Raw genomic sequence first — 13,828 nt, 5'->3', positions numbered from 1 at the left:
GTAAGACATTTCTCTGTCAGAAACCTTTTAAAACAGAATTTCAAACAAACCACATTTTTCCAGGTTGTCAAAAATGGTGTTTTGGGGTTGTTGTTTTAAGTCATAGTGTATTGTTGACATTATTGTCATCATAAGGAACTCTCTCCTTCCCAGAAGGCCCTGCTCCATCTCTGCCTCTGAGGGGAAAGGAGGAGGAAGGTAGGACTTCCCATCAGCCCTACACAAAGGAACTCTCTCCTTCCCAGAAGGCCCTGCTCCATCTCTGCCTCTGAGGGGAAAGGAGGAGGAAGGTAGGACTTCCCATCAGCCCTACACAAAGGAACACTCTCCTTCCCAGAAGGCCCTGCTCCATCTCTGCCTCTGAGGGGAAAGAAGGAAGGAGGGCTTCCCATCAGCCCTACACAAAGGAACTCTCTCCTTCCCAGAAGGCCCTGCTCCATCTCACTCTCCTGCTTGTCCCAGAATTCTCCACAGGAAGAAGGACAAGTTTAACCTGTGCTCCCTGGTAGAACTTCCTGCTTGCATCGGACTCCTACCCAGAAGGCCTGAGCTGGCTATATTATTATTGTTTTTGTCATTATTGTTATTGTTGTTGTTGTTGACCTTTAATTGTAAAGCTAGCTTCACCTCTTTCTTTTCTCTGTCAACCCCATCCTTCCCATGGCTCGCCACATTTCTCCTAACCTGATCCCCATTCGGCCTCTCCCTGTCTCCCTGCTTCCCTTCCTCTGTTCTCTCTGGAACTGCCGCTCTGCTGCCCCTAAAGCAACAGCAATTCATGACCTCTTTCTCTCTAAATCCTTTAACCTCCTCGCTCTCACCGAAACCTGGCTCCCAGCCCATGATACTAAAACCTCCGCTGCCCTTTCTTTTGGTGGTCTCTCCTTCACGCACACAAGCCGCCCTGAGGGTCGAGGAGGAGGGGTTGGTATCTTGCTATCTAACTCCTGCCAGTTTCAAGTTCTATCTTTCCCCCCCAGCTATCATTTCTCTTCCTTTGAGTTTCATCCTATTAGACTCTTTTCTCCTCTACAGCTCCGGGTTGCAGTCATCTATCGCCCTCCTGGTTCTGCCACCCAGTTCCTATCTGACTTTGAATCATGGCTGACATTCTTCCTTTCAGATTCAGTCCCCACTTTGATCCTAGGTGACTTTAATATCCACGTTGACGATTCCAATAACCCTACAACATCTCGCTTTAACTCTCTGCTAGCTTCTTTTGGCCTCCAACCACACTCCAACTCTTCAACTCATTCTCTTGGTCACTGTCTTGACCTAGTTCTTGCTGCAAACTGCGCCATTTCTGACTACCTGGCACTTGACTTTCCACTCTCTGACCATCATTTAATCTCCTTTGCTCTCACTTATACTCCTCCTCCTCGCCATACTATTCAACGTCTTTTTCGTGATCTTCAATCTGTCGACTCTAACCATCTTGGTCTGACCCTGGATTCATCTCTCTCTTCCCTAAATCTCGGGGATTCTGCTGATTCAGCTATGTCTTTATTTAACTCCACTCTTTCCTCAACTCTTGACCATTTTGCCCCTGTCTCTGTACACACTTCTTCCTCTAAGACTAGACCTCAGCCCTGGCTTACCCCCAACATTAAGTTTCTCCGGTCCTGCTCTAGAGCGGCCGAACGTCTTTGGAGAAAGTCCAAAAAGTGGGCTGATTTTATCCATTTCAAATTTGTTCTTTCTTCCTTCTCATGTGCCCTCTCTATGGCAAAACAGAACTATTACAAATCATTGATCTCCGCCAATGAGAGGTGCCCGCAGCGTTTGTTCTCCACCTTCAATACTTTGCTTAAACCTCCCTCTCCTCCTGTCTCTTCATCTTTCTCTCCTAATGACTTTGCTAACTATTTCATCTCTAAGATTACCACTATTCGCTCTGAGATAGTCCCTCCTGATTCTTCTGCTCTTAATCTTCTATCGCCTTCGCCTAACAAATTTTCTGTCTTTCCTCCTGCCTCTTTGGATGAACTCTCTACACTTCTGAACTCTTCCAAACCTGCTACCTGTCCTCTTGATCCTATTCCTACTCGTCTTCTAATCTCTATAGCTCCCTCCTTTCTGCCCTCGCTCCTCCATATCTTCAATCTCTCTCTCTCTACAGGCTCCTTCCCCTCGGACTTCAAACATGCTCTCATTTCCCCAATTCTGAAAAAACCTTCTCTTGACCCCTCCTCCTTGTCTAGCTATCGTCCGATTTCTCTTCTCCCCTTTCTTTCTAAGGTTTTGGAACGGGTTGTCTATTCGCGCTGTCTTGAGTTTCTTGAAGCCAACTCCATTCTCGATCCCTTTCAGTCTGGTTTCCGCCCAAGGCATTCTACAGAGACAGCTCTCACTAAGATCTCGAATGACCTTTTACAGGCCAAGGCTAATGGCCTTTACTCTGTTCTCATTCTTCTCGATTTGTCTGCAGCCTTTGACACTGTTGATCACTGTCTCCTAATTGACATACTCTCTGACCTTGGGTTCTCAGACTCTGTTCTCGACTGGTTTAGATCTTACTTGTCTGGCAGATCTTTTGCAGTAGTTGCAGGGGCTCAGACTTCTTCTCCTGTTCCCTTATCTGTTGGAGTTCCCCAGGGCTCTGTTCTGGGTCCCCTTCTATTTTCTCTCTACACACTGTCCTTAGGAAAACTCATCAGCTCTTTTGGCTTTTCCTACCATCTGTATGCTGATGACACCCAGCTGTATCTTTCTGCCCCTGACCTTTCTCCAAGGCTTGAACAGCAAGTCTCGTCTTGCCTTACAGCTGTCTCGCAGTGGATGCGCCATCGGCGGTTGAAGCTCAACATGTCCAAGACGGAGCTTCTTGTCTTTCCTCCTAACCCCAACCTTCAACACTCCTTTTCTGTCTCTGTGGACAACATCTCCATTCAACCAGTCCAGCAAGCCCGCAGTCTTGGCTTTATCTTTGACTCTTCTCTGTCGTGTATCCCTCAGATCCAGACCACAGCCAAGGCTTGTAGATTCTTTTTGTACAATATTGCCAAAATCCGACCATATCTCTCCGCCTCTACTGCCAAGATCCTGGTCCATGCCCTAGTGGTCTCACGACTTGATTACTGTAACATCCTCCTGACTGGGCTTCCTCTTTCTCACCTCCGTCCTTTAATCTCTGTCCAGCATCCAGCTGCATGCATTATCACATCTGCCCACCGCTCTGACCACATCTCTCCTGTGTTGGCATCCCTTCACTGGCTCCCTCTCCCTTTCCGCATTCAGTATAAGCTCCTGCTGTCGACATTCAAAGCCCTCCATGGACTGGCCCCTCCTTACTTATCAGACCTTCTTTCTCCTCACCTTCCCACCAGGGCCCTCCGTTCTGGTAGTCAAGGGTTCCTGTCTCAGCCCAGGATTTCCTCTGCCCCATCTCGGATTCGCCCCTTTTCACTTGCTGCCCCTCACTCCTGGAACCTTCTTCCTCCACAAGCAAGAGCCATCACTTCTTTAACCAGCTTCAAAACGGAGCTGAAAACCATCCTGTTCAGAGAAGCCTTCCCAGGCATCGCATAATTGTCGCTTACTATCTGATGTTCTGTTGTTGGCTGTTTATCGATCCATTTCCTGTATTGCTATGTACTGTATATGTATTATCCTACTTGTGAGTATGTATTTTCCCTGGATAATGATTAACCTTCCATTTTGGAGCCAAGCCCTCCCTCCAGTCCATCTGCCTTGGTCCAGGCCTCGGAGGTAGAGAGGAACTGCTGGACCTCTTACCCTTTCCCGTCACCACTCCCTTCTCCTTCTGTGTCATGTCTTTTTAGATTGTAAGCCTGAGGGCAGGGAACCGTCTAACTAAAAAGATTGCATGTACAGCGCTGTGTAAATTTACAGCGCTTCATAAATAAAGGTTAATAATAATAATAATAATAATAATCATTATCTTGCCTTTCTCCCAATATAGGGACTCAAGGGGACTGATGGAAAATTTAAAACCATATAAATTAAAAAGAATACAAACACATTAAGAAGTATAAATATTAATATTTAGAAAAAAATCAAACAATGGCGCAGTACAGACTGCTGAAAAATGGCAGCCTGCCGGCAACTGTTTTTACTCCAGAGGATGGCGCAGCCCCCAAAGCCACCACAGGTTCTTTTTCCACCGGCATAGTTACAATGTGAGTGCACCAGTGGCACACTCATGATGTAACTGGTGCAGCACGATGTGCGGACGCTATGCATCCATTACATCATAATGGCGGCATCCACGTACATGGGGCTCCATCATTATAGCACCGCCAGTATGTGGTAGGTTTAGGGACCTTGCAATTGCCGTGTGGTCCCTAACCCTAGTTGCACTGCTGCCACACTACAAAGGGCCCATCTGTCCCAGGCCAATGTATATTAATTGGGAAAGAGTGATAGAGCTGGGTATCATCAGCATACTGGTAACACCTGACTCCAACCCCCCCCCCCCAGAAAAGTGATGGATTAGTTAGCCCCCTGAGCTTTCGATCTTCCTGTTCCCTTTTGTGCGTATCCGTTCTGGTAGTCAAGGTCTGCTGTCCCAGCCCATGATTTCCTCTGCCCCATCTTGAATTCGCCCCTTTTCACTCGCTGCCCCTCACTCCTGGAACCTTCTTCCCCCGTGAGCAAGGGCCATCACTTCTTTAACCAGCTTCAAAACAGAGTTGAAGACCATCCTGTTCAGAGAAGCGTTCCCAGGCATTGCATAATTGTCACTTGCTATTTGATGTTCCTTTGTTGCCTGTTTTATTGAATCATTTCCTGTATTGCTATGTCCTCCCTCCAGTCCATCTCCCCTGATCCAGGCCTCGGAGGTAGAGAAGAACTGTTGGCCCTCATCCCCTTCCCCTTCTCCTCTTGTGCCGTGTCTTTTTAGATTGTAAGCCTTAGGGCAGGGAACCGTCCAATTAAAAATATTGTATGTACAGCGCTGTGTAAATTTACAGCGCTTTATAAATAAAGGTTAACAACAACAACAACAACAACAACAACAATAATAATAATAATAATAGAAAACCTCTCTCAGTGATTTCATGTAGATGTTAAAAAGCACAGTGGGCAAGATTGAACCCTGAGGGTCCCACAAGGTCAGTGGCCAAGGAGTTGGGCAGAAATCCTCCAGCACTACCTTCTGAGAACACCCCTCCACGAAAGAATGGAGCAACTGTAGAACTGTGCCTCCAAGCCCTGTCCTAGAGAGGAGATTCAGAAAGATACCATAGGAGTTTACCACACAGGAGGCTAAGTATCCAAATCCCATGCAGAAACGGGATTTAAGTCCTGAAAAAATCCTGCAAAAGCGGGATCATTTTCAGACACATTGAGGGCATTGAGCATTAATCTGACATTAACCCAGACAAAAAGTGGACAAAACTGGCTGCTTTTTACTTTCAGGAAAATCCCAAAAGAAAAAAGTGGCCAATGTTGTCCACTTTCTGTGTGAGTTAATGCTCAGTGCGCCAGACGTCATCTGAAAAAGATCCCGCTTTTGCGGGATTTTCCCAATTTAAATCCCATTTCTGCACAGGATAAACTCCATGTGATAAACTCCTTGGTCAATGTTACTGAAAGCTGCTGAGAGGTCCAGCAGAACCAACAGGGACCTACTCCACCTGTCCAAACAGTTGTGTCCTGTCCCTGCGTAGTTCATGCACCAAGGCTACCAAAGTTGTCCCTGTCCCTTAACCAGGTCTAAAACCAGACTGAAATGAGTAAAACAAACAAAAGTTTCCCAGATGGAAATAAAAGCTTCTGAATTCCACCTTTGGCATGCAAAATAACATCAGAAGAAAGCATTGCTTCTTCTGGATTATTGATACTAGAAATTTATGGTCTCTTATTATATCTAAGCTTGGACAATTAGTAATTATGGTTTGTTTTACCTAACGACTTGTGAAGAGAGAAGCTTGGCAAGCCTGGCTAGAACCTGCCAATCATGACATGCGGTGAAGGGGGCCCACAAGCAAGAGGCTACAAACTAGAGGCTTCTGTGAAAAAGAGCTAGGGCAGTTAGAGTCAGGGTGAAGATCTGAATACAGTTTTGGGAGCTGGGAAGGTGGAAAGAGTGCAGAGATTTCATGTTTATTGGTTAATTAATATTTACTGTTTTTATTTTCTACAACTGTGTCTGATTGTTTACATTTAAGAACTGAAAGAGTCACATTTTCATACAGTGAACCCATGGAGCAACACAACTACTTTACAGCACAGTGGTCACCTTGAGGCCTGAGTAACAAACCCAGGGAGGATTCATAAGCATAAAAACAGAGCCTAAGGGTTAGAATTGGGGAACCAACCTGGAGAAGGGTTCCATCACACCACTGTTACCTCAACTGACTACAAACAAGCAGGAAGATCTGGTTCTAGGTGTTTTTCAAACCATAGTTTATATTAACTTGTTTATCACTACATATGTACCTGTCAGCTTTGAATAATCAAGGTAGCTTTTCAGCCTCAGTGACTGGAAAAAAACAGGTATCTCCCCATACACAATTTCTGTAGACATGATTTAGCTCAGCACACTAATTCATGTTTTCAAGATTCATGGGTTAAGAAAACCATTGTGTCTGAGTTAAGAAAAGAATAGGATTAGCATTAACCTTGGTTAAGGGTTGTGTGTGGATGGGGTTGATTAGACTACAAATACTCAGGAAGTCATTAAGACTAACATAAGCCTACACAAAAGCCTATTAATTTCAAAATTAGGGATCAGTATGCTGATAACATTTTTAGCAAAGGCTATTTGATTTCTAGAGCCAGCATAGTGTAGTGGCTTGAGCGTTGTTGTTATTATATTTATTTATGTATAGACTGCCTTTTCCCCATAATGGAATTTAAAGCAGCTTACAATAATTAAAAACATTGTTAAAATCCACAAAATACAAAAAAATTTAAAAAATTAAAAAAACAGAAAAAAATTAAAACTAGGTTTAAACATATATTAAAGCACACATATACATCAGCACAGCAGTCAGCAATATATAGTGCATTGTGTAAGATGGGACTTATATCTTTACTCATCAAATGCCTGTCAGAATAGAAAAGTCTTTGTTTGCCTAAAAAGGAAAGTAGAGAGGGTCCCAGTCTATTTTTTCTAGGACAGGAGATCCAGAGCGTGGGAACAGTCACGGTGAAGGCCCTTTCCCATGTTCCCACTAGAAATACCTGTGAGAATGGTGGCACAGAGAGATGGGTTTCCCCAGCAGATCTCAGAGCACAGGCTGGTTCGTAAGGGAGTATACAGTCCTTCAAATAACCTGGACCTGAGCTGTTTAGGGCTTTAATGGCACTTTGAATTGTGCCCAGAAACACAGCAGTAGCCAGTGGAGCTGCTGCAACAAGGGAATTATATTTCCCTGCAGCCAGCTGCAGAGCTCTGGACCAGCTTAAGTTTACTAAGGGGCTGTGTAGAATGCCCCTGAAGGGGTGGACTGCAGCCGCCTCCATGTTCTCCAGATTGGGGCCACAGCAACCACACACTGCAGCCCTGATCTGGCCTTTCCAAGGTGTGATAGCTGCAGCTTTAAGGCACTCCTTTGGCACTGTGTCATCTGGAGGTAGTGCCAGAGGAACAACGTTATGCCACCTACTGTGTGGAGTGACACACAGCATCACACTGCCCAGGGGCGGAGTCAGGGTGTATGTCATGTGGATGCCTCAACCCGACTCTGCCCCCAAGCCAGACCCTAACACTCCTCAAAGGCAGCCCCACATAAACACATTACAGTAATCCAACTGGGATGTAACTAAGGCATTTGTCACCATGGCCATATCCGATGTCTCAGGAAATGGGCGCAGCTGGTGCACAAGCTTTAATTGTGCAAATGCGCTCCTAGCCATTGCTGAAACCTGGGCTTCCAGGCTCAGAGGTGAATCCAAGAGCACACTCAAGTTATAAATCTGCACCTTCAGGGTGAGCGTAATTCCATTCAGGGACCACTGACTTACATGGATGCATGGGACGTATGCCTTAACTATTTTGATTTGTGATCCACCAAAGACCAGCAAGTTGTAATATATTGACTTTTAGTGATTATTTTAAAATCATATTTACTTTTTAAATTTACTTTGAATAAGAAAAATTACAAACTCAAATATTACTTTGAAATTGTATTTATTTATTTTATTTCTATTGCGCCTTTCTCCCAAAAAGGGACCCAAGGCAGCAATTATAATAGTAGTTAACTATCTTAGGCATGGGACAGATGGTCCCAAAGTGCCATGCTGCCACTGATACCAGGGTTAGGGACCCCCCACCAACCGCACGGTCCCTAACCCTAGCATGGCATGACGGTGGCCTAATGGTGGCATCCCATCCACATGGGTGCCGCCATTGTGACGTAAGCACAGAGAAATGTAAGGTACTGCACTTAGGGTGGAAAAATAAAATGTACAGATATAGGATGGGGGACACCTGGCTGAACGAGACTACATGTGAAAGGGACCTAGGAGTCCATGTAGACCACAAGTAGAACATGAGTCAACAGTGTGATGCGGCAGCTAAAAAGGCCAATGCGATTTTAGGCTGCATCAATAAAAGTATAGTGTCTAGAAGTAATAGTGCCACTCTGTTCTGCTCTGGTCAGGCTCCACCTGGAATATTGAGATGTTACAGACAGCCAAAATAAAGCTGCTTCGAGTCACTTTGGAGGTATGGTATTTCAATGATACATGCGTCCTAAGAGTCCAAAGGCCGCACCAAAGCCATGCTACAGTCCTAAGGACTGGAGTGCAGCTTTGGTGAAGCTTCCAGACTCTTAGGATTCATGCATCATTGAAATACCATACCTCCAAAGTGACTCGAAGCAGCTTTATTTTGGCTGTCTGTAACAGGCCATTGTGTCCAGTTTGGGGCACCACAATTCAAAAAGGACATTGAGAAATTGGAGCGTGTCCAAAGGAGGGCAACTAAAATGGTGAAGGGTCTGGAAACCATGTCCTATGAGGAATGACTTAGGGAGCTTGGGATGTTTATCCAGGAGAAGAGAAGGTTAAGAGGTGATATGATAGCCTTGCTTAAATATTTGAAGGGATGTCATATTGAGGAGCAAGCTTGTTTTCTGCTGCTCCAGAGAACAGAACCCGGAACAATGGATGCAAGCTACAGGAAAAGAGATTCCACCTCAACATTAGGAGGAACTTCCTGACAGTAAGGGCTGTTCGACAGTGGAACGCACTCTCCTTCCTTGGAGGTCTTTAAACAGAGGCTGGATGACCATCTGTTGGGGATGCTTTGATTGAGAGTTCCTGCATGGCAGGGGGATGGCCCTTGTGGTCTCTTCCAACTCTACGATTCTATGATTCTATGATAAAGCCTTCATGCTTAATCCAGTATCAGGTAGGATATGTAATACATCCCCAAGGGGAAAATTTCAGCATCTTTAAGGCAACTGTTTCATTTCCCTACAAATCTCACAAAGAAGTTTCCAGATGTTTAACCTTTGTCAGGTCTTTTAACCTCAGTGAGAGAATCCAACAATCACAGAATTGTTCAAAAAAATTTATTCTGCAACAAATGCAAGGATGTGTATATGCATTAAAAACATTCTTTCCCAGCATGGTACCCTAAAGATCTGTTGGATCCTATGATTGTCTGGCTGGGGATGATAGGAACTACAGTTCAACACTCTGAAGGGTATAGCGTGGGAAAATGCTGAATGAGAAACAGAAAAGATTAAGAATTAAGGAAGGAATGATAACAATAAAGCATGATATTTTATTGAGAACCACTGTTAATAAGATAATTTTTTAATTCTAACAAATATGTCAGTCTAACAAATATATCAGCAAATTTTCTGCAGCACACTTTACTAAAATAAACTATTAGCACTGAAAATTTTGCAAAAACAACTGTTTGGATACTGGATTTGTACAGAGCAGGAAACAGTTTTTACAATTAGAAGGATTGCAACATTAGCACATTAGCAAATATTAAATTACATGTTCAGAAACTTGATTTAGATCAGAAATCCAGACAACTCTGCCACCGGCATCATTCAAAACTTTCCAAGTTAAAATGTGCCCAAAATGTTCCAAGCCCCCCTGGTAACTCTATAGGAAGCCAATACAGTATATTCAGTTACTTCCCTGCCATTAGCAACAAAGTAACAAAGCAAAAAGCAGTAAGAAAGTGAGATTTTGCAAGGGGAACAACCCATGAAACTGATCTCTGAAGATAAGACAACAGTGTAAGTTCAGCATGATGTGTATCTGGCTCCATGCGCTGGCTGCAATCGTAGCTTGGCTTGAATTACCCAAATCATCTACTATATCTTTTGCACTATTATCAAACAAGGAACTAAATGGCACATGCATCAGGTGGAGGTGGATGTGTGGTGTGATAAAACCCAGCATGTATCAACCATTGCAAAAACAATTCAAGAAAGCTCCCAGCTTGTGCAAAAGACAATGGAATACAGCATTCTGTTTAATAACCACACTGCACACACCACTCAGTGTCTGGGGGAAAACTTGCCTCCTGAACTAGTGCAAGTTCTCCAACTTATCCGCATCAGATGGAGGATGGAGCACACTTTACCAGTTTGGCTTGATCTTAGTTGACACCACATGAAGAAAAAGAAAGGCAAGACAAGGGAAAAGTGGAGGGAAGGAATTGCCTTGGGAAGGAAGACCAGAATGACTTCAAGTCTGATCAGTAGCATTCTCATCGCAGACCTACAAGCTTCATTTATATACCATTTCATACCACCTAAGCAGTGTCTAAGCGGTTTACAACTGTAAGCTAATTTGCCCCCAACAATCTGGGTATTCTTTTTAGCGACCTCGGAAGGATGCAACCCTGAGTCAAGCTTGAGCCCTTTTTCTGGTCTTGAACTCACAACCTTGTGGTTTTGAGTGAGTGGCTACAGTACACAGGCATTTAACCACTGTGCCACCAGGGTTCCTATGCCCAGAAAACTTAATGTGCAAAGAGATCTTGCAGCTAACTGAAAGACCGAAGTTGGTAGTGTGAGCTTTTGTAGACCTGAGCCTACTTCCTCGGATGCATGTGGTAGAGTAAAGCCAAGGTTAGTAGATGACCGTGAGTATTGGGATGTAGTGTGGGAGCTAAAAAGAAGATGTGATGAACTGACCAAGCGAGTCCCCATGAAGATGGGGAGTTAGCTAGTGTTATACTGTGCATAGTGTGTCAGGAAACCATTGTCTCTGTTCAACCCACTGCTGATGGTTGATCTACTCCAGTTCTGCTGTTTCTCTATCCAATCTTTGTCATCTTTTTGTTTCAAGAACTTCTGTTCTGACTGCAACTGAGGAAGTAGGCTCCAGTCTAGGGAAACTCCTGCTACCAATTTCTTTCTTTCAGTTATCCTCAAAGGTGCTGCAAGATCCCTTTGCTGCCGTTCTGAATGCATCTCAGAAAACAGACTTTAGTCTACAAAAACTCATGTTGCCAACTTCTTTCTTTCAGTTAGCCTCATAGGTGCTACTAGAGCTCCCTACATACCGTTCTGACTGCTGTTAGTCTTCCAGACTAACACAGCTATGGCTACCTCCTCACTGCAGTAATCATCTAGTTTGATACGGCTTACTGCCCCAGCTCCATGCTATGGAATTTTGGGAACTGTCGTGGTAACACCTGAGCTCTACCATCTCACCTTATCAGCTGCTTGTCAAACATCCCAGGCTGCATCTGCACTGTAGTACTGATGCAGTGTGACGCCACTTTAACTGCTATGCCTCGATGCTATGGTTTTCTGAGATTTGAGGTTTTGTGAGACATTTACTTAGCCTTCTGTCAGAGAGCTCTGTGCCACAACAAATGACAGTCCCCAGAATGCCGTAGCATGGAGCCGTGGGAGTTGAAGCGGTGTCAAATCAGATTATTCCTGTGGTGAGGATGCAGTCTAATGTCTCTGAATTCTAAAGAAAACTTGGGAGAGAGACACTGAAGGGAGGCAGTACTAAGGATGCTGCCTAAGAAGCAGGACTTGTAAGGGATGGAGGAGGGAAACAGGACCAAGTCTGAGGAAGTTTTGCTCGGAAAGAGCTGAACTGTGTAAATTCAAATTAAGGCAGAGAATCTTTAGACTAGGGCTGCATGCACACTGGAGAGATAACCCAGTCTGGCACTGCTTTAACTCTTTCTGGCTGAAGGCTATGGAATTCTGGGAGTTGGGCTCAAACCACTACCCCATGCAAAACACCTTAAAAAGAGTTTTTTTTAAAAAAAATTAAACAGATATCTGTGCTTGCGATGGAGTCACACAAATTCCAATCCCATCTTTTCTTCTCCAACTTCCCTCATGTCTGCCATGCTGCATAAAACACAACATCCTAACTATTTTGTTCTCTCTATATATAAATAGGGCAGGAGAAAGAGAGAGAGATCTTGTAGCACCTTTGAGACTAACTGAACAAAAGAAATTGGTAGCATGAGCTTTTGGAGACTTCAGTCTACTTCCTCAGATGCATTTAGTGGAGTGGAAGCCAGGTATAGACAGACAGACAGACAGACAGACAGATATATATATATATATATATATATATATATATATATGCTATTGGTGTGTGAGGATGTGAGGAAAAGTAGACTGAGGTTTATGTGAAAGCGCATGCTGCCAATTCCTTTCTTTCAGTCAGTCTCAAAGATGCTACACACACACACACACATCTATCTATCTATCCATCTATCTAGCTAGCTATCTGTCTGTCCCTGGTTTCCATTCCCCTAAATACACTAGACTGAAGGCTAGGAAAGCTCCTGCTGCCAACTTCTTTCTTTCAGTCAGTCTCAAAGGTGCGATAGATAGACAGACACACACACACACCTCTCTCTATATATGTGTGTGTGTGTGTGTGTGTGTGTGGGTGTGTGGGTGGGTCTGTCCCTGGTTTCCACTCCACTACATGCATCTGGGGTAGTAGACTTTAGTCTAGGAAAGCTCCTGTTGCCAACTTCTTTCTTTCGATTCGTCTCAAAGGTGCTCCAAGATCTCTCTTAAGTACTGATTCTACAGACTAACAGGGCTACATCTTTGAATCCTCTCTCTCTCTCTCTCTCTCTCTAAACGGGGACGGAGGGAGGGAGGCTGCCAGGGACGGAGGGCTTGGGAGAGAGCGGCCAGACTTGGCCCTCCTTTTCCAGGACACGTCCTCCATTCCAGCCTCCTGTCCGGGAGGGAGCTCCAAACTGTCCTCCATTCCGACCAGGATTCAAAAAAGGCACGGATTCTCGTTTGGAGGAGGAGTGCTCTGGGCTTGGCTTCGCTCCCTTGTTTCCCTCCACTTTGCAGCTAGTCCCGGGGTCCCTCTGGGGTCCCAGACCTGGTCCTCCTTCCCCCCCCTTTCTCCCTCCTTCCAAAGGAGTTCCAAACCGCCCCCATCCTTTGGAGCAGGGCTACAAGAAGCCTGCCTTCCCCTTGCTGGGAGCCTTGGGAGCTTGCCTTGGGGTCCTTCGGTGCCCAGCTGCCCTCCTGGTGGGCTTGGGGCTGGCATGGGGAGGGCAAAGGGGGCAGGGAAGCCAAAGCCGTGCCTTACCTCGGAGCCAGGGGAGAGGAGCCCCAAGCCTTCCTCCTCCTGCTCCTGCTCTTCCTCTTCCTCGCCAGGCAGGCAGCAGAGGCAACTTTCCTTGAAGGCTGCTGCAGCCTTGCTGCCTTCTTTGCCCAGCCGCTTTGGAGAAGCCCAGCCAGCCCCACCTCCATCCAGCCCAGGCCCCCTCCTCCTCCTCCTCCTCCTCCTCTTCCCTCGTCCCTCCTCTCCTGCCCGCCTTCCTCCCCTTCGAGACACTGCGAGGGAAAGGCCAGCAGGCGCCCTGCCGCCACACGGCACAAATAATCCGCTTTGGCACCGCTTTAACTGCTCCTTTGGCTCCAGGCTCTGG

At 45.4% G+C, this 13,828-nt stretch overlaps 1 protein-coding gene across 2 annotated transcripts in view; it reads right to left on the bottom strand.

Moving 5' to 3' along the window:
- The window catches only part of LOC149314618 (tetraspanin-18), a 256,903-nt gene extending 243,300 nt beyond the window's left edge, over nucleotides 1-13,603 (bottom strand). For both annotated transcript variants that reach the window (XM_089521494.1, XM_089521495.1), the window contains exon 1: nucleotides 13,486-13,603. The gene's annotated coding sequence lies outside the window, so the exon portion shown is untranslated. The remainder of the gene's footprint in view (nucleotides 1-13,485) is intronic.
- Nucleotides 13,604-13,828: the final 225 nt, after the last annotated feature.

This window comes from Sceloporus occidentalis, unplaced genomic scaffold (assembly GCF_023333645.1).
Source record: "Sceloporus occidentalis isolate IW3139 unplaced genomic scaffold, rSceOcc1.0.p SCAF_4, whole genome shotgun sequence".
In the NCBI taxonomy this organism is placed as follows: Eukaryota; Metazoa; Chordata; class Lepidosauria; order Squamata; family Phrynosomatidae; genus Sceloporus; species Sceloporus occidentalis.
This window is presented reverse-complemented; position numbering and strand designations above follow the sequence as displayed.